The sequence below is a fragment of the Lagenorhynchus albirostris genome, chromosome 18 (genome assembly GCF_949774975.1).
Source record: "Lagenorhynchus albirostris chromosome 18, mLagAlb1.1, whole genome shotgun sequence".
Lineage (NCBI taxonomy): Eukaryota > Metazoa > Chordata > Mammalia > Artiodactyla > Delphinidae > Lagenorhynchus > Lagenorhynchus albirostris.
The window spans coordinates 15452184-15474112 of NC_083112.1; the positions used below are offsets into that span (position 1 = coordinate 15452184).

The following is a 21929-nucleotide window of genomic DNA, read 5'->3' on the forward strand; positions in this document are numbered from 1 at the left end:
AATAAAGCTGGAAAAAATAATAAAACACATTTATTTCATTGACTCATCCAACCGGGATCTACCAGTGGCAGTGCCAAAGGATAGTATAAGGAGGCTTTAGTCACCCCCATAATCTCCTACACTGACCCCATCAAATTCCCCCAAAATATACAATCTAAAGAATAAGATGCGTGCTCTACAAATGAAGTTCCAGACCTGTCTGCTAACCCCACTGAGTTAGTTTTCTAGGGCTGCTGTAATAAGTTCCCACAAACTGAGTGTCTTAAAACAACAGAAATTTATTCTCTCACAGTTCTGGAAGCCAGAAGTCTAAAATCAAGATGCTGGTGATGGTGGGTTCCTTCTGGAATCTCTGGGGGAGAGTCTGCATCTCACCTAGCTGGTGGCTGCTGGCAATTCTTAGTGTTTCTTGGTTTGTAGACACATCACTCCAGTCTCTGCCTCCATCTTCACATGGCCTTCTCTTCTGTATCTCTCTGTTCTTCTCCTTTTTTTGTTCCTTATAAGGCCATTCATCACTGGATTTAGGGTGCACCTTAAATTCAGAATGATTTCATCTTGAGATCCTTAATTTAATTATTATACATCTGCAAAGACCCTACTTCCATGTAAGGTCACATTCACAGATAGGTGGGCTAGGACTGGGGCATATATTTTTGGAACCATAATTCAACCCACTACCCCCACCTGTCAATCTGATTGCTGTCTCTGAATCTCTCCTAGAGAAATTCTGGAGAAGCCTCTGAGGGTGCCCTAGTTCTCACCTACAGTTCACCACAAACAATAAAAATAATTACCCACTAATGAGTATTTACCAGTGACAAGCACTGTATATGTATATCTATATATGAAGAGCATTTATATTTTAAATTAATCACTGTCGTTAAAGTCATACTTGTACATAAATTTTAAAAAGCAAATAGTATGGGCTTCCCTGGTGGCACAGTGGTTAAGAATCCGCCTGCCAATGCAGGGGACACGGGTTTGAGCTCTGGTCCGGGAAGATCCCACATGGCTCATAGCAACTAAGCCTGTGAACCACAACTACCGAGTCTGCACTCTAGAGCCCGCGAGCCACAACTACTGAGCCCGTGTGCCACAACTACTGAAGCCCACACGCCTAGAGCCCATGCTCTGCAACAAGAGAAGCCACCACGATGAGAAGCCCACGCACTGCAATGAAGAGTAGCCCCCTACTCGCCGCAACTAGACAGAGCCTGCAAACAGCATCGAAGACCCAACGCAGCCAATAAATAAATAAATTTATTTTTTTAAAAAAAGCAAATAGTACTACAAGACTTCTAATGAAGAACAGAATCCCGCTTCACCCTTCTCTAGTGCCATCCTGTTCCCCAGAGGAAACTACCTCAGTTCATTTAAATTTCTTCTAATATTTACATCCAAAATTATAAATAAAATCCTTATGCTACTATTTCTTGATTTCTCTATTTCAGACAGCATTTTACTAACTTCCTATTATGGACAATGAGAATTCAGCCTCACTTCCTTCATTTCTTTCCCCCATGCTCTCAGTAAGGTACACGACAATTTTGTTTACTACTGAGCCAAAGAGGCCTATGATCCTGATGGGGTTTTTTGTGCAAATTTTGTTTTTCCTGGAGTTATTAATTGCCTTGTTTAAGTTTTCAATGTATTTACAATTGTTATTTCCAATTGTTACTCTCAAAATCATTGTAAAACCTCTCTTACTTTTGTCATGGTCAAATGTATCAGATGATCTATCGATTCCATTTTTCGGGGCTGAGGGGACTTTTTCCCAGAGCTGCCTATTGTCCTGCTCCAATCAAGGCCTTATGCACAGCTGTCCTGGCACTTCCCTTCTGCATCTATTGGGAATTCCTTCTGTTTCTCTTGGATATTGGAGTCTTCATTTCCTGCCCTTATGTGTCTTCCTTTATCCTGGTTTACTTGCCCATTTCATAAAGCACATTATCCAGTAACTTCTTGAGATAGAAATCATAGGAAATAAAACTTTTTAGACCTTTTATGTCTGAAAATGACTTGATTGATAATTTGATATAGAATAATACTTCATTGAAAAACTTTTTCCTCTACGTTTTCAATAGTTGTTTCATTGTCTTATTAACTTCAGATTTGTAGTTAAGAAGTCTAATTTTGAGTCTAATCTGCCCCAACACATTTTTTTAGCCTGTCTCCGTTTTTAGCCCTTATTCTTCACCCCTGCTCTGCGTGGTGTTTGGTACTGCCAAATCCTAAGCTTTTCCAGTGTTCTCTGGAGCAAATCGGTTTCTTCCTATTGGCATCACTCTCCTCAGGCACTTAGGTTCAACTTCCAGCTTATCAAGTCAACTACTATTCCTCCATCCAGGGGTGACCATGAAAATACTTAACCACTAGGAGAGCATGAGCACTGAATGGACACTGCCCATAAATAACCAATAGGGTCATACTAGTGTCAACTGATGAGTACCATTCAACTGTCTGCTCTGCTTCCATCCATTTTTTTGTCTCCAAACTCTGACAACATTTCTTGTTTACTGTTGTCTCCTTCCCATTCTGCTTGTCCTTAAGTGTATATGCCTTGTTATATTCCTTTATTATCATTTGGTGTGATTTCAGCATGAGTAGAAATAAATGCATGCATTTAAAAGCTTTCTTTAGCAAAAAGTCTACAAGATGTTCTATTCTGTTATCACATTCAATCCTTACACCAACCTTATGTGAAAGGTATTATGAGCTTCACCTAATGTAAGGAAACCAAGGTACACATAGGAGTTTTCAACTCCTCCTCAAGGGTGGATGGATAATTAGTATGGAACAAGATTCAGATCAGTTGGTCTGGTTCCAAAGTCCACGCTCTTGCCTCCCAAAGAGCAAGCATCTCCCAAAGTCCATGGATGTAATTTCTATAGTTCTCTCTCCATATTAATATGCTTTCCCCAACCTTCTGCTAGTTTCATGTTTTTCAAAAGTGGATCAGCTGTCCACTTGTATCAGAAGCATTTGGGGGTGCTTGTTTCAAATGGGGATTCCTGGGTTCCACCCTGGATCTACTGTATCTCAATCTCAAGGAGGCTAGGAATTAGGATTTGCATTTTAAACTAGTTCCCCAGAAGATTATGATTCCCAGACACTTTAAGAAGCATTGTGCTAGTTAATGTATGCCTCTGCAAAGCAGTAACGCCCACCATTCCTTACTAGCCTGAATCCCTTTTGCTGTTGGGTGATGTATTTATGTCTTCATGAATCCAAGCTGTTTCACAGTAATATTAGAGAAGAGCATTTCAGATAATTGATGGCAATATTGAGGAGTAAACATTCAGAGTCACTTTTCCCAGTACAGAATATCTAAAAATGCTGCTACTGAAAAATCTAAATACACTACAACAGAAAAAAGCATATTTTTAAAAGCTAGACTGAGATAAAAATAGTAAGAGGACCAGAAATAACTAGAAAACAAATCCAAAGGATAAGCTAATGTTCATACTGCTGGTTGGAACATCCCAGGGAGCCAGTAGACATAGCCTGAGGGCTGAGCAGGTGGGAGTCAGACTGTACCCCACACAAAGGCAGGCTGAAGAGGGCATCTCGATGAATGAACCAGGCCACGCACTGCACTAATGTTAGTCGTGAATCTGTTAGTAGGGAATACAGTGAATAAATTTGTTGTGAGTTCTTCTGGGGGTAAGCTTCCTTTAGATACCACTCCAGAAGCCATGCATCAGAGAGGCAGATAAAGGAGGAGATTGGTTCAAGATGGCAGAGTAGAAGGACGTGCGCTTACTCCCCCTCGCGAAAGCACCACAATCACAACTAACTGCTGAACAAACATCGACAGGAAGACACTGGAACTCACCAAAAAAGATGCCCCACATCCAAAGACAAAGGAGAAGCTGCAATGAGACCGTACGAGGGGTGCAATCACAATAAAATCAAATCCCGTAACTGCTGGGTGGGTGACTCACAAACTGGAGAACACTTATACCACAGAGGTCCACCTACTGGAGTGAAGGTTCTGAGCCCAACATAAGGCTTCCCAACCTGGGGGTCTGGCAATGGTCGGAGGAACCTCGACAGAATCAGTCTTTGAAGACTAGCAGGATTTGACTGCAGGACTTCAACAGGACTGTGGGAAACAGAGACTCCACTCTTGGAGGGCACACACAAAGTAGTGTGCGCTTCGGGACCCAGGGGAAGGAGCAGTGACCCCAGGGGAGACTGAACCAGACATAACTGCTAGTGTTGGAGGGTCTCCTGCAGAGGTGGGGGGTGGCTGTGGCTCACCATGGGGATAAGGACACTGGCAGCAGAAGTTCTGGGAAGTACTCCTTGGCATGAGCCCTCCTGGAGCCCACCATTAGCCCCACCAAAGAGCCTGTGGCCTCCAGTGCTGGATTGCCTCAGGCCAAATAGTCAACAGGGAGGGAACTCAGCCCCACCCATCAGCAGACAAGCAGAGTAAAGTTTTACTGAGCTCTAAGCACCAGAGCAACACCCAGCTCTACTCACCACCAGTCCCTCCCATAAGGAAGTTTGCACAAGCCTCTTAGATAACCTCATCCACCAGAGGGCAGACAGCAGAAGCAAGAAGAACTACAATCCTGCAGCCTGTGGAATGAAAACCACATTCACAGAAAGACAGACAAAATGAAAAGGCAGAGGACTATGTACCAGATGAAGTAACAAGATAAAACCCCAGAAAAACAACTAAATGAAGTGGAGATAGGCAACCTTCCGAAAAAGAATTCAGAATAATGATAGTGAAGATGATCCAGGACCTCGGAAAAAGAATGGAGGCAAAGATCGAGAAGATGCAAGAAATGTTTAACAAAGACCTAGAAGAATTAAAGAACAAACATCTAGAAGAAATAAAGAACAAACAAACAGAGATGAACAATACAATAACTGAAATGAAAAATATACTAGAAGGAATCAATAGCAGAATAACTGAAGCAGAAGAACAGATAAGTGACCTGGAAGACAGAATGGTGGAACTCATTGTCGCAGAACAGAATAAAGAAAATAGAATGAAAAGAAATGAAGACAGCCTAAGAGACCTCTGGGACAACATTAAATGCACCAACATTAGCATTATAGGGGTCCCAGAAGGAGAATAGAGAGAAAGGACCCGAAAAAATATTTGAAGAGATTATAGTCGAAAACTTCCCTAACATGGAAAAGGAAATAGCCACCCAAGTCCAGGAAGCGCAGAGAGTCCCAGGCAGCATAAACCCAAGGAGAAACACGCTGAGACACATAGTAATTAAATTGACAAAAATTAAGGACAAAGAAAAGTTATTAAAAGCAACAAGGGAAAAATGACAAATAACATACAAGGGAACTCCCATAAGGTTAACAGCTGATTTCTCAGCAGAAACTCTACAAGCCAGAAGGGAATGGCACGATATATTTAAAGTGATGAAAGGAAAAAACCTACAACCAAGATTACTCTGCCCGGCAAGGATCTCATTCAGATTTGATGGAGAAATCAAAAGCTTTACAGATAAGCAAAAGCTAAGAGAATTCAGCACCACCAAACCAGCTCTACAACAAATGCTAAAGGAACTTCTCTAGGTGGGAAAAACAAGAGAAGAAAAGGACCTACAAAAACAAATCCAAAACAATTAAGAAAATGGTAATAGGAACATACATCGATAATTACCTTAAGTGTGAATGGATTAAATGCTCCAACCAAAAGACACAGTCTCACTGAATGGATACAAAAACAAGATCCATATATATGCTGTCTACAAGAGATCAACTTTAGACCCAGGGACACATACAGACTGAAAGTGAGGGGATGGAAGTAGATGTTCCATGCAAAAGGAAATCAGAAGAAAGCTAGAGTAGCAATACTCACATCAGATAAAATAGACTTTAAAGAATGTTACAAGAGACAAAGAAGGACACTACATGATGATCAAGGGATCAATCCAAGAAGAAGATATAACAATTATAAATATATATGCACCCAACATAGGAGCACCTAAATACATAAGGCAACTGCTAACAGTTATAAAAGAGGAAATCGACAGTAACACAATAATAGTGGGGGACTTTAACACCTCACACCAATGGACAGATCATCCAGACAGAAAATTAATAAGGAAACACAAGCTTTCAATGACACAATAGACCAGACAGATTTAATTGACATTTATAGGACATTCCATCCAAAAACAGCAGATTACACTTTATTCTCAAGAGCACATGGAACATTCTCCAGGATAGATCGCAGCTTGGGTCACAAATCAAGCCTCAGTAAATTTAAGTAAACTGAAATCATATCAAGCATCTTTTCTGACCACAACACTATGAGATTAGAAATAAATTACAGGGAAAACAACATAAAAAACACAAACACATGGAGGCTAAACAATATGTTACTAAATAACCAAGAGATCACTGAAGAACTCAAAGAGGAAATAAAAAAATACCTAGAGACAAATGACAACAAAAACACGACAATCCAAACCTATGGGATGCAGCAAAAGCAGTTCTAAGAGGGAAGTTTATAGCAATATAATCCTACCTCAAGAAACAAGAAAAATCTCAAATAAACAATCTAACGTTACACCTAAAGGAACTAGAGAAAAAAAGAACAAACAAAACCTGAAGTTAGTAGAAGGAAAGAAATCATAAAGATCAGAGCAGAAATAAATGAAATAGAAACAAAGAAAACAATAGCAAAGATCAATAAAATTAAAAGCTGGTTCTTTTAGAAGATAAACAAAATTGATGAACTTTTAGCCAGACTCATCAAGGAAAAGAGAGAGAGGACTCAAATCAATAAAATTAGAAATGAAAAAGGAGAAGTTACAACGGACACCACAGAAATACAAAGCATCCTAAGAGACTACTACAAGCAACTCTATGCCAATAAAATGAACAACCTGGAAGAAATGGAAAATTCTTTTTTTTTTTTAATTTATTTATTTATTATTTATTTTTTTTGGCTGTGTTGGGTCTTCGTTGCTGCACACTGGCTTTCTCTAGTTGTGGCGAGCGGGGGCTACTCTTCGTTGCAGTGTGCAGCTTCTCATTGCTGTGGCTTCTCTTGCTGCAGAGCACGGGCTCTAGGCACTTGGGCTTCAGTAGTTGTGGCATGCGGGCTCAGTAGTTGTGGCACTCGGGCTCAGTAGTTGTGGCTCGAGGGCTCTAGAGCTCAGGCTCAGTAGTTGTGGTGCACGGGCTTAGTTGCTCCGCGGCATGAGGGATCTTCCCAGACCAGGGCTCGAACCCGTGTCCTCTGCATTGGCAGGCGGATTCTTAACCACTGCACCACCAAGGAAGTCCCAGAAATGGAAAATTCTTAGAAAGATACAACCTTCCAAGACTGAACCAGGAAGAAATAGAAAATATGAACAGACCAATCACAAGCAATGAAATTGAAACTGTGATTAAAAATCTTCCAACACAAAAAGCCAAGGACCGGACAGCTTCACAGGTGAATTCTATCAAACATTTAGAAGAGACCTAACACCCATCCTTCTCAAACTCCTCCAAAAAATTGCAGAGGAAGGAACACTCCGAAACTAATTCTACGAGGCCACCATCACCCTGATACCAAAACCAGACAAAGATACTACAAAAAGAAAATTACAGACCAATATCACTGATGAACATAGATGCAAAAATCCTCAACAAAATACTAGCAAACAGAATCCAACAACACATTAAAAGGATCATACACCATGATCAAGTGGGATTTATCCCAGGGATGCAAGGATTCTTCAATATACGCAAATCAATCAATGTGATACACCATATTAACAAACTGAAGAATAAAAACCATATGATCATCTCAGTAGATGCAGAAAAAGCTTCTGACAAAATTCAACACCCATTTATGATAAAAACTCTCCAGAGAGTGGGCACAGAGGGAACCTATCTCAACATAATGAAGGCCATATATGAAAAGCCCACAGCAAACATCATTCTCAATGGTGAAAAACCGAAAGCATTTCCACTAATATCAGGAACAAGACAAGGATGTCCACTCTCACCACTATTATTCAACATAGTTTTGGAAGTCCTAGCCATGGCAATCAGAGAAGAAAGATAAATAAAAGGAATACAAATTGGAAAAGAAGAAGTAAAACTGTCACTGTTTGCAGATGACGTGATACTATACATAGATAATCCTAAAGATGCCACCAGAAAACTACTAGAGCTAATCAATGAATTTGGTAAAGTATCAGGATACAAAATCAATGCACAGAAGTCTCTTGCAATCCTGTACACTAACAATGAAAGATCAGAAAGAGAAATTAAGGGAACAATCCCATTCACCATTGCAACAAAAAGAATAAAATACCTAGGAATAAACCTACCTAAGGAGGTAAAATACCTGTACTCAGAAAACTATAAGACACTGATGAAAGAAATCAAAGATGACACAAACAGATGGAGAGATATACCATGTTCTTGGATGGCAAGAATCAATACTGTCAGAATGACTATACTATCCAAAGCAATCTACAGATTCAATGCAATCCCTATCAAATTACCAATGGCATTTTTTTAATAGAACTAGAACAAAAAAATCTTAATATTTGTATGGAGACACTAAAGACCCCGAATAGCCAAAGCAATCTTGAGGGGGAAAAACGGAGCTGGAGGAATCAAACTCCCTGACTTCAGACTATGCTACAAAGCTACAGTAATCAAGACAATACGGTACTGGCAGAAAAACAGAAATACAGATCAATGGAACAGGATAGAAAGCCCAGAGACAAACCCACACACATAGATGGTCAACTCATCTATGACAAAAGGAGGCAAGAATATACAATGGAGAAAAGACAGCCTTTTCAATAAGTGGTGCTGGAAAAACTGGACAGCTACATGTAAAAGAATGAAATTAGAACACTTCCTAACACCATACACAAAAATAAACTCAAAATGGATTAAAGACCTAAATATAAGACTGGACACTATATAACACTTAGAGAAAAACATAGGAAGAACACTCTTTGACATAAATCACAGCAAGGTCTTTTTTGATCCACCTCCTCGAGTAATGGAAATAAAAACAAAAATAAACAAATGGGACCTAATGAAACTTAAAAGCTTTTGCACAGCAAAGGAAACTATAAACAAGACGAAAAGATAACCCTCAGAATGGGAGAAAATATTTGCAAACAAAGCAACTGACAAAGGATTAATCACCAAAATATACAAGCAGCTCATGCAGCTCAATATCAAAAAAGCAAACAACCCAATCCAAAAATGGGCAGAAGACCTAAACAGACATTTCTCCAAAGAAGACATACAGATTGCCAACAAACACATGAAAGGATGCTCAACATCACTAATCATTACAGAAATGCAAATCAAAACTACAATGAGGTATCACCTCACACTGGTTAGAATGGGCATCATCAGAAAATCTACAAACAACAAATGCTGGAGAGGGTGTGGAGAAAAAGGAACCCTCTTGCACTGTTGGTGGGAATGTAAATTGATAGAGCCACTATGGAGAACAGTATGGAGGTTCCTTAAAAAACTAAAAATAGAATTACCATATGACCCAGCAATCCCCCTACTGGGCATATACGTAGAGAAACCATAATTCAAAAAGACACATACATCCCAATGTTCACTGCAGCACTATTTACAATAGCCAGGTCATGGAAGCAACCTAAACGCCCATCGACAGACAAATGGATAAAGAAGATGTGGTACATATTTACAATGGAATATTACTCAGCCATAAAAAGGAACGAAATTGGGTCATTTGTAGAGACGTGCATGGACCTAGAGACTGTCATACAGAGTGAAGTAAGTCAGAAAGAGAAAAGCAAATATCGTATATTAACGCATATATGTGGAACCTAGAAAAATGGTACAGATGAACCAGTTTGCAAGGCAGAAAGAGAGACACAGATGTAGAGAACAAACACATGGACACCAAGGGGGGGAAAGTGGTGGAGGGGGAGCGGGTGGTGGTGGGATGAATTGAGAGATTGAGATTGACATATATGCACTAATATGTATAAAATAGATAACTAATAAGAACATGCTGTATAAAAAAAATAACATTCAAAAAATAAAAAGAGAGGCAGATCTAACACTGGTTAATAGTGAGAGCTCTGGAGAAAATGGCCAGAGTACGATCTTGACGCCACATTTTCTCAGTGTGACTCTGGGCAAGTTCTTAAACCTCCTTGGGTCTCAGGGTCCTTGTCTGGAGACATGTAGCTCACAAAGTTGGTGTAAAGATAAAATTATTTAATACAGGTAAGTGCCTTCACCAGTGCCTCACACGTAGCAAGTTCCCAACAAATATTAGCTGCGTTAGATTACACACAGTGGTTCCTGCAGCAAATGCCAAGCAGACTAGCCTCTTTGCACTTCACCCTTAAATGGCCACATCACACCCATTTAGCTCTAATATTTAGATATACAAACAGTGGTCCCGACTTCTGGTAAAAACATTGGCCAATTATTTCTTTAAAATCCTGGAACTCTAAGCATAAATAGTATAAGGGCTTGCAGCTACTTCTTTGTAGAAATGTAATTCCACATGTTGATTTCAAGGCCTAGTTCATTCCAACTTGGCCTAGTCCCTCCTTCCTGGCCTCTGTTCTCATCTCCTGCCACTGGCCCATCACTGCCAGAGACACTGCCTCAGGAGGGCTTCTAGCCCACCCAAAACTCAATCAACATTCCCTCATCCTGCTGCTGCTAGTTTTTACCAGCTTAGCTTTTTTAATACTCTCAGACTTTCTGATTTGCCAAAGCCCGTATAACTTCTACTTACAGTCAACAAGCAGCTGTTTTTATAGTCACCACACCCTCTCGAATGCTAGAAAACAACCCAATTCCATGAAAGTAAATTTTTACTTTAAAATTGTTTTTAAATGGGATAAAAATCTTCCTCTTTCACTTAAGTTGTGTCTTATGGGATGGGTCATAAAACTTAAACTTAGTGATAGAACTTTGGATGGGTCATCCTAGCACAATAAATATATCCTGTAGTCTATCCACTAATCACTCACTGATGCTATAGGCTGGATAGGAACACTCCAAAATGAAAAATGGTGTTAGGGATCTGGGACATCTTTTTTCTTCTTCAAAAGCTTCCTTTAGTCTTAAACCAGATTTTAAATATATGGAAATTAAGTTAAAATTACTAAGGACTTTCCGCTTTTGATTCATATAATTTTCAAACAATCATTATTCATGAATATCACCTTATGAATCGTCAGAATCAATTGGTTTTTAAAAAGTTAGTTCAAGCAAACATCTTGGTCACAACGTTATTTTTTACAGCTGTGAGCAAGGAACCCATAGCAAGTTCCTGCTACCTCTCATATTTTAGAAGAAATCTTTCCTGTAATAACTCAGACTTGAAATTTAAATTTTTTTGTCATGCAAAAACCAAAGTTCAATATAATGAATGAGGGATCACATTACTGATTGGGAACATAGCACAAATGCATCAGGAGAACTGTGTTTTAATAACATGTGGCTCAAAACAGCCAAAGTCCAACCTCCATAAAATATTGCTCTGCCTTGATTTTCTTGAACAAAGAAGTTTCAGTTGGAAAACCTCCACTGTAGGAATTGTGCTAGGTTAGGAACATCTGGACTCAGCAATGGTCAGACAGAAGCAGATGGTGAATTCGTGGGAGGAGAGCTGTAGCTCTTCCACTGCTGAGAGCTACTCAACCCACATTTTTTCCCCCTTATTTTCCTAATAACAATAAACAATTAGGAAAACAAGAAAATTGTTTAGATGTATCCATATAATTAGCTTCCAACGATATGTTATAGTTCTAGAACTCACCAAAGAAAGCGTACATTTATATCACAGGATGCCATAGTAATAAAACGCTGAATGTCAATCAAAGTATCAATAGAGACAAATCACTTTTATATCAGAAACGTTTCATTGGATTTTGAATACAGACTAGTGCTTAATTTGCTGTCTCTCACCACCCTCACCCCTGCCCCTTAAATAAAAGAGAAATAGCTACAACATGGTTTAATGTATGTATATATATGAACCCTGGAGTTGGACTGCTGGCTTAGCAGTTCACTGACTGCTTGTACTCTTGGGCAAACAAGTTATTTATCTTCTTTGTACCTCACTTTCTTCCTCTGTGAAATGGGATAATGCCTTATAGAGTTGATGTATTAATTGAATTCACACATGTGAGCACTTAAAATAATGCCAGCACATAGTAGGCACCCAAAAACGTTAGAGATTTTTATTTTATTCTAGTCTTGCACCCGATCTACCTTCAGGCCGATCGTTTCTAGATTATAAAATTACTATTCTTAAAAAAAAAAAAATTACTATTCTTTTCAGCACCCCAAAATGATAGGAAATCATGTATTGCCTTTGGGACCCATGGAAAGGACATGGTATTGGGTTCAGGGGACTGTTCCTGGCCAGGTGACGGTTGGGTACCCTTGAGCAAGGCTTTACTCTCTGAGCCTCCCATGGCCATGCAAATTCAACGAGACGTCATACATCTATGCATCGAGGCTGCTACATGGAACGCACACAATAAGTGCTTCTTGATTATTGGAAAAAATGCATATCTGTAAGATCCTCTGGGAAATTACTTGTAACAAGCCCTTCTTTTCAAAGTGTTTCCACAAGTGGTAGCACTCCACAAAGCTCTTAAGAGAAATTAGGTAAAGAAACAATGCCCGTAAGTTCTGAAAGCTTGGATAAACCAATTTTGAAGACTAAATTCTAATTTTAGGCCAGTTTGACCCCTAAATGTCTCTCTCTGGTTTCTGCTTCCTGTGAGCCTGGGGTGCCTGCCGTCAGGAGTCTCATGCATTATGTAAATGAGTGAAGTAAGATGAATTGGGAGTGTTAGCAACGGTGGAAAACTGGCTTGTATCGGCATCATGAACAAAAGATTCTAATTCAAACATTTTGTCCAAAGGGTTAGCTGGGACGAAGTGAGAGAGTGGCATGGACATATATACACTACCAAAGGTAAAATAGGTAGCTAGTGGGAAGCAGCTGCATAGCACAGGGAGATCAGCTCTGTGCTTTGTGACCACCTAGAGGGGTGGGATAGGGAGGGTGGGAGGGAGACGCAAGAGGGAGGGGATATGGGGATATATGTATACATATAGCTGATTCACTTTGTGATACAGCAGAAACTAACACAGCATTGTAAAGCTGTGCATTGTAAAGCAATTATACTCCATTGTAAAGCAATTATACTCCAATAAAATTATACACAGCATTGTAAAGCAATTATACTCCAATAAAGGAAAAAAAAAAGAAATAAAAAAATAAACACCTAAAAAAAAACCCAAAAACATTTTGTCCAAAACTCACCTGTTGGCTAAAGGCAACCCTTAGGCAAGCAGACAGCTCTTGTTTTTGCTTTTTTAATTGGTATACCTAACAATATGAAGTTTGCATTAACTGATACTTAGTCTTATTTGCAGTTTTATACAGTTCTTTGCTAAACTTCTCGTACTAAATTCCTCGATGTTTACTCAGGATTGGCCTTTCTCCTCTTCCATTGTCTAACAAGGATGCTACCACCATGCAGGTCTTGCAGCTGTCAGCCGGAAGACATTATTAAGGGATGTGGCTAGCTGCTCCTGGGAGCTCATTAAAGCTGTATCCAGCAGGGTAGCTGGACTCATCCAACAGGAATTTGTAGACAGCCTACTCTGAGCATAACCACACATCATACAGGCATCTAAGCGGGTTTTCCTATTTCCTGATTTTACTCAAAGGATTTAGATTTAGGAAGTCATGTCATCAGTTTTCTTTCTTATTCCTTTAGAGGAACCGGCACCTTCCATTTACCAGGAGCAAAACTTCTTGTTATTTATAAGTAAAATCACAGCAAATCTGCTTCTAATCTGCCATTTCTGAGCTTGCTTGAAAGTTGTTCTGAAGTCCGCTTAGATCACCTCAGCCAGTATATATGAAGCACCGGATACTCTGTTCAACCACACGCTGAGGGTAACAGGGCTTTTTGCCCTTCTGGAGTCTGCGGTCTAAAATGACCACCTGTGACTCTAGTAGCTACAAAATGGATAAACAGAATTGTAATTGCCCTATAAAAACATAAAATACAAAGGTGATTTTAGAACGGTAAAGCTTATAAATTGGTTTTCACAGCAGAGTTGCTGGGATGCAATGTAAAATAGTGATTAAAAAGTTTCGGTGAGCAAGGGCAGAGGCCTTGAAATTAGAGTGATTTTTACTGGAGTCAGTTTCAGTTTAGTGGAGGTAAAAGCCAGACTGCAATGAACTGAAGAGTGAATGGGGTGTGGGGGGAGGAGAAGAAGAGAAAAGAGCTGATGAAAGAGAAGGAAATGGAGAAATAACTCCTCCACAGAGCCTGACGCAATCAGGGAAGGGATGTGGTCCTTAGCACAGGTAGAAGGGACAGGGAAAAAGTAGACTAAGAAGGGTTTGAAAACAGATAGTTTTGTAGATTGGGGGCCAGGAAGTAGGGCTGCGAGGTTGCGCAACTCCAGAAGACATGGTTCAGAAGACTGTGGGAGCGTTGTGCCCTGGAGTTGTGAAACCGGGTGTTCCCATTTCCCTCCCTTCATGCCATTTTTGCTCTGAATTAAAAAGCAAGAACACCTACTTTCAATAGAGAGAGCACAGGGATATCATGATGGGTTTTGACTGGTTGGGACAAGAAAATAAAGAAATAAATATGTAAAATCTATCAAAAGAGCTGATGTCAGAAATGGAAATGGAAGTTGAATCTAGGGACAAGTCAAATGGTGGCCAAGGGACACTGAAAGCTCAGATGATAGCTGGACCACACACTGGGCCCTTCACTCACATCAACTCACTCAATATCATCAACAGTCCAGCAAGAAGAGATTCTCCTTCCTTTATGGATGAGAAAACTGAAGTCCACAGCAGTGATGTACCACACACAAGCTGGGGGATGGCAGAGCCAAGATTCCAGAGACAATGAACCTTCCCCTACAAGTGCTGCTTGAGACACGGAAGAATAGTATATACGATCCCTGCTCCCAGCTCTCACACACTATTGGGAACAAAAGCATAAGATAAATGGGACTTCCCTGGTGGTCCAGTGGTTAAGACTTTGTCTTCCAATGCAGGGGGTGCTGGTTCGATCCCTGGTCAGGGAGCTAAGATCCCACATGCCTTATCGGCAAAAAACCAAAACATAAAACAGAAGCAATATTGTAACAAATTCAATAAAGACTTTAAAAAAAAGTCCACGTCAAAGAAAAAAAATCTTTAAAAAAAGCATATGAATAACTACAAAGCAATGAGATTAATGCAAAACTGGTTTATGAGGGAAGTACTGTGAGAGTACAGGCTTGTAAATTCTCTCAGGTGGCTATATATTTATGGTTGGCAGGGAGGGAAAGTGGGAATAAAGTCTCATGACTTTATTTATTTTATTTAAAAATATGTATCCAACATTTAACATTTAGAATCAGCAATTTCTTAAGTTTATATGTAGTTGGTTATTATGAGCTTTATTTGCAGATTTTAAAAGTAGAGAGACACACATTTAAAATTAAGCGCGTTAAGATACTAAAACCTTTATATTTTGTGTAAGGAATGAGGGAAATAAAAATATGTGTAATAAATAATGTTGGCATAAAGAAACACTGGAAGGACAAGCATATGAGAAGATGCCTAAGGGACTTCTCTGGTGGTGCAGTGGTTAAGAATCCGCCTCCCAATGCAGGGGATGCAGGTTCGATCTCCGGTCCGGGAAGATCCCACATGCCGCGGAGCTACTAAGCCCGTGTGCCGCAGCTGCTGAGCCTGAGCTCTAGAGCCCGTGAGCCACAACTACTGAGCCCGTGAGCCAAAGTTACTGAAGCCCGCGTGCCTAGAGCCCGTGCTCCGCAACAAAGAGAAGCCACGGCAGTGAGAAGCACGCACACCCCAAAGCAGAGTAGCCCCCGCTCGCCACAACTAGAGAAAGTCAGCACAGAGCAACAAAGACCCAATGCAGCCAAAAAATAAATTAAATTAATGTTTTTTAAAAAAATTAAAAAAAGAAGAAAATGCTAGGAAAAGGAAAAAAATCCAACTAACCACGATTCTGAGCAATTGAGCAGCACGGGGTTGTGACACTGACTACAGAGAAGGAAACACACTTCTTGTCTCTGCTGTGAAGGAAAGTTTGCGTTAATGCTGTTTATTGTTACTGTCTATTAGACTCTAACAGACTCACCTAGGGACAAGCCGTAGAAGACTTAACTGTGGTTACAGAATGGAATGTAAATGTTCTCAGCCATGGAAATCTGAGTACATCCTGATGAGAAGTCTGGAGGTGGAAGCAGAGGTGGGGAGTCCAGGAGACGTAGGAGCTCGAATACCCTCCTCTCACAAAATGGAAAGCCAAGAGATGCTGTCTGTGTTTGGGAGAACTAAAAACAAAAGTTGAAGGATATTAAACCTGCAAAAGTGAGTAAGATAAAAATAGTGATGGAACTACTGTGTGTGCGGGGGTGATATTAAGTAAAATGAATAACTGTCATTGCAAGAGTCAATAAGTAATGTCATAAAACAGTAGATGCATCGTATTTACACAGTTGGAGGGCATCAGCAGCAGAGTTAAAGCTGGGAAGCTAACATGGTTGCCTTGCAAAGTGGGACTGAGGCTGGGGAATAAAGAGCGAGGAACCATTGCTTCTTTTTGTAAATCCTCCTGTACTATTTGCCTTTATTTTTTAACTCTGAAAAAACCAAACCAAACCTAACAATCATACAAGGTTATGGTGAAGGTCAGGGATAATCGATTACTAATACCCAGAAATGTAATCGGTGAGCCATCTTGTACTGTTATTAGTAGGATTTGTTCCTGGTGTTAGTACCGGACCTCCAACCTCCCGCACCCTAGATTTTTTCCTTCCTTGGGGATCCTGAATGGCTCCCACCCCCAGCTGCCCTGTCTATTGTTTCAGCAGCACTCCAGCTGCGAGAATGGTCCCTCACTACTCACCTCTACTCCGGATGCCACCTTCGCTGCCGGGGTTGGATGTCCCATCCTGTGGTTGTAGCTGTTGTCAGTTTCTCCCTCAACTGCTGGCAAAACACATCAAGCTGCATCTTGCTGTTAAACATCAACTGACATAAACTGAGTTTATCGGTTCAAATGCATGCACTTAAAAGCTTAATTTTAGCACACAACCATATAAATGCTCAATTAAAAATATAGCTCATAATATACAACCTCCTGTAGCAGTTTTTGCCGTTTCTGAGCTTTACACCATAGGAAGGCTTTAACAATAATCTCTATTTACAAATAGAGCAATATATGCTCATTATAGAACATTTGAAAGAACAGACATAATTGCTTCGTTCCTCTCCATCAGCTTGGGATACAAGCAGAAATCCCATGTTGTTAAAATTAGATGACTCTGAGCCTCCACACTGCTTCCACAGAGAAGGTCATTCTTTGAGTCCTTTGGCCTGAAGTACCTCCCAACCCCCCAGGAATGCCTACGCCTCCTCTTCCTGAGGTGTCACTCCAGCCAGAATTCTGGAAGTCATCCTAAACTCCTCTTTCCTCTTCATCCTTCAGATCTACTCGAAACTAGGTCCATGGATAAATTAAGTACTTCACCCGGGTCACATAGCTTTTGGTGGGTGGGCCTTCGGAGACAAAATGTAGTGTTTAGGAGGTTTGCGCTAAAGCATGCTGCCCTTCTGCTTCTGGGTGGCACAGGTGGTAGCTCCATGGAGGATCTGCATAGAATCAAGTCTCCCCCAGTTCCCATTCCCTCCCCAAGAACCATCTCTTGGCATCACTGCTGTCATGTAGCTACTAAGTGTCAAAAGCAGGATTCACTTCTTCAGTGAATTTTATGTCAAACTGTTATCTTTTTTGTTTTTTCAAAAATTTATTAATGAAATTTTCCAGTATTCAGAAAAGTTGGAAGAATAGTACAGGAACACTTACATATCCACCACCAGACTTCAACAACTGTTAACACTTGCCAAACTTGTTTCACTCATCTATTGATCTATCTGTTGAATATACCATTTCCAAGAGTTCCTTCCCATTTTCTGACTCTTCCTTTTTGTAGCATCATGTTCTTGTTTAACAGATGTAATATCATTTCACATCTCTCTAGTGATAAGTAACTCATTTTGTAGGATTTTTATTTGGCTCTTCTTATATTCCCTGAATTATGTTTCTTCTGGGGTCGGTTCTTCTCTGTTTACCTTTCTTTGTCATACTGTAGGTTTTTCTCAAATGTTTGGTGACTCCAGTTGTCAGGCTGTTAAGAATGAGATAGGAGAAAGGCTGACTCGGACTCTTAGCACGTATGTGGAAGTTGCTGATTGGCAGGCTTCAATTTAGGGTGAATAGTCAGAGATCTGATCGTTGTGCTGAGGCCTCTCAAATGCCGGAATGTAGATGACTTTGTGCCGCGGTACCAACAGCTGCAGCTGCCCAAGTTTTCTCAGAAAGATCCTTCACTCTCTTTATAAAAGTCCCCTCTGGTCATCGGTTGGTTGGTTTTGGTTTTCTCTGTGATTGAACATCCAGTTGCTGGGGGTTCCTGGCACCAGAGTTGAGGAACAGGGATGGAGGATGACCATCTTGTATAGAGATCTTCACTATCTTCCATCTTCTAGTCATTCCGATAACTTTTCCGAGTCCCCAGCCTCAGCAAGGTTCTAGCACAGAGGGAGGCTCCCCTGTCTTCTGCAAGACCCTCCAAGCACATCCTGGGCTATAGCTTCTCCCACTCAGTGTTCTTCCATGTGCTTAGTCTTCCAGAAATCCATTGAAATTGCTTAGTCTCTTGTTCTCTCTTACTCAAGTCCCCACCTTGAACCTTCAGTAGCAAGGATAGGGATGATTGTGCCCATTTTACACTTGAAAAACAGAGGCTCATGTGATTAAGTGACTTGCCTAAGATCACACAGCTAGAACGGGAAGGGCCAGGATTAAACTTATATGCTTTTGACTATGCCAAATACTTCTTATTTTCCAAACCATGACTCAGCTGGTATGACCTGGAGAAACAAGCCCTTACATAATACGACGCACTTACAGTATGCTGTCCTCTGTGTATAAAAATGACTCAGAAACTGCCCAGAATAAACTGTGCAATACCATTTTACAAGTTACATATCTAGAATCAAGTGAGAACTCATCAAAGTTGTAAAACAGCAGTTTTATATTTTGTGGGTCAGGTTGGAGTGGAACAGAGCTTGAGGAGAGAACACGGGTAGGAAGGGCTAGTCATCATTTGCGCAATTGTGGCAAGGGCGTGGCACACCGAGGGCTCTCGGCTCTATGAAATAAATCCGCTTTAGAAGTCACATCTGGAGAGCAACTGACCCAACGAGGTGGGGCAGACTCCGGGCAGGGGGGTGAATAGAAGACTTGCTAGGAAGACGGGGTACCCAACCCACATGGAAGCCACTCTCTCATATACATGCAGTATTTGTTAACTACTGTGTACAGACACTGCGAAAGGCTCTAGAGATACCTTCATCTTCAGCCAGGGAGGGTATTATCCCCAAAAGATAAGGATTTCTTCATTTTTGGATACTTCTAGAAATTAAAAACCCCACAGTATCTCGCAGGAACACATCTCATTCTCAATGGTTTAAGATTTAAAGCGTTACACAGAATTGTTCTGGTTCAACCACAAATATAGTTTGAGGGCTTTTGAATAGCCGGTCATTTAGTCAACAAATCTTTATTGAGCGCCTACGTAATGGCAGCCACTGGGGCTAGGACCTAGGGACATGCTCGTGAGGAATAGGAGATTATTTCTAAGGAAGTTAACCACTTAACCACCAAAGACAGTGCCGAAGCACCCACTTTTCTTTTTCTCAGAGACAGAGGCCAAATTCGCTTAACTTTGAAATGCAGAGATTGACCCACAGAAAACCGGGCTAGGCAGATGGTGAACATATTATATGCTGGTATTAATTCACTGTGATATTAAGTTAAATGCATGATATACAGGGGAAGAACGTAATTTAACAGAAGATCTTTCTGTTCATACTGTTTTTCTCTAATTTTCACCTTCCCCATAGCTGTTTTTGTCTCAGTCTGATAAGAACAATTTTTTGGAAATTCATTGTGAGGTCTGGACCAAGCACGCATACCTTCTGTCAAAGGTTGGCACACAAGCCTGTGAACTTGGAACGAGAACACAGCTTTCTAGTAGGACAAATAAAGAAAAGGGAGATTAAAACATCTGATTTCCTCTTCTTTCCATCAGTTGTCAGAAACCTTTGAATAATCAATTCCTCCAGTTCCTGAAAGGTAGATAGCTATTATTAAAGCATTTCCAAAAGGAAATACATGTTAGTTTTCAATAATAATGGAACAAATGAAGTGGTAATGCAACAAATATAAAAGAAAAATTTTAAAGTACAGTATTTGCATTATTTTATTTGTGATTTTTTTCCCCATCTAATTCCACTCTCTCCAATGGTCCCTGAAACCTCGCCAGCAGGCTGACATCCTGATAAATTCTAGAAGGAAGAAAGAAAACACTGCCTAAAAGGCAGGGCGGGTGTGGCAGCTAAGAGAGGTCATGGTGAACAAAAAGAAAGCGTAGCTACTCAAGTGTATGCAGATAAGGTGTCAAGTTCAAGGTCTGAAAGGAAGTATACCAGATTGCAGAGTGCCCACATGATACCTGATGACAGACTTCCAATGACGGAACCTGACCTCTAGGTTCTTTTGTGTAGCCCTCACTTCCAAATAAAGCAAGCTGTAAGACCAGTTCTCACATCAGGCGGCAGAAAGTTTCCTTCCTTTGGGAAAAGCTAGTAAAGGCATCTCTCTATGCCCTCTCACTGCAAAAAGGGCAGCTTTCTCAGGAAGTTTCTGCTGTTGGGAGAAGACTCAAAAAGGCTGTGAGGGCAGAATGCAAACAGTATGGCAGTTAGAATTAAACTATGAGTCCACGTCCGTCCAAGCCGGCAGGAGTTAGTTTACTTCCCAAGCCTCGAATTCTTTATCTGTAAAATGTGGTAGGCAGATTGAATCAGAAAACATTAAGTGATTCTAAATTTCTAAAAGACTTCTTTTCTCAGGACTTCCCTGGTGGTCCAGTGGCTAAGACTCCACCCTCCCAGTGCAGGGGGCCCAGGTTCGATCCCTGGTCAGGGAACTAGATCCCACATGCCACAACTAAGAGTTCGCATGCCACAACTAAAGTTCCTGCACGTGGCAACGAAGACCAGGCGCAGCCAATAAATAAATACTTTAAAAAGACTTCTTTTCTCTACCTCCCTCTTTCTTCCAATTATAAAAGCTTAAGCTGTAAAATCATAATCCAGCCTACCTGTTTTCCATATACTTGAGATTAATTCACATACTTTCTAAATAACATGATATTATGATACTTCCGGCCCCAGGCTGGAAGCCCTGCCTCCACTTAAGGTATTGTTTTAAACCAAAGTTTACAGTGTCTGTTGATGGCCAAGACCCTCACTCTCCACCCTTCCTCCACCCCACCCTGAGGCCCCTGGGACTCAGTAGAGGCTGGGGACCCTACTCATCCCTCCTCTTCTCTTGCCCAGCCTGGGGGAAGGAAAGAGGGCAGAGGAGAGGTGGGCAGCCTTTAGCGCCCCGCAGGGTTCTCGTCCCCTTGGGCAGTGGGCACAGGAGCCCTCTTACCAACCCTGGGCTGTTTCCTGGGGGCTCTCCAGACCCCTCTCTAGGACCAAGCTCCCCATCACACTGGGAGTGTGGATTCCAGCAAAGGAGCTGGGAAAAAAGTGAGACTCTCCACAGACCGCCTATGGGGGGGAACCCAACTTAAGGCCAAGGACTGGGTGTGTTGGATGCTTATGACACACCAACCCAAGTCCCTTTGCTGAGAAGACTCCTTGGACTATTTCCCAAGAAACCGCCACATACATCCCTTTACAAGGCACCCCTCCCCTGTGTACTCCCCATCTGTGTTCTGTTTGACCAGCAAAGAGATAGTAAACGTCCTCTATTAAAAAAAAA

General features: G+C 40.9%; 1 protein-coding gene across 7 annotated transcripts in view; it reads right to left on the reverse strand.

Moving 5' to 3' along the window:
• Positions 1 to 260: 260 nt before the first annotated feature.
• The window catches only part of THSD1 (thrombospondin type 1 domain containing 1), a 49235-nt gene continuing 27566 nt past the window's right edge, over positions 261 to 21929 (reverse strand). For 3 of the 7 annotated variants that reach the window (XM_060129233.1, XM_060129238.1, XM_060129240.1), the window contains 3 exons: positions 16935 to 20123; positions 16025 to 16093; positions 261 to 535 (listed from right to left, as the gene is read on the reverse strand). The gene's annotated coding sequence lies outside the window, so the exon portion shown is untranslated. Of the gene's footprint in view, positions 536 to 14780; positions 14991 to 16024; positions 16094 to 16934; positions 20124 to 21929 lie in introns of all 7 variants that reach the window. The other 4 variants (XM_060129237.1, XM_060129236.1, XM_060129234.1 and 1 more) reach the window with 4 other exon arrangements.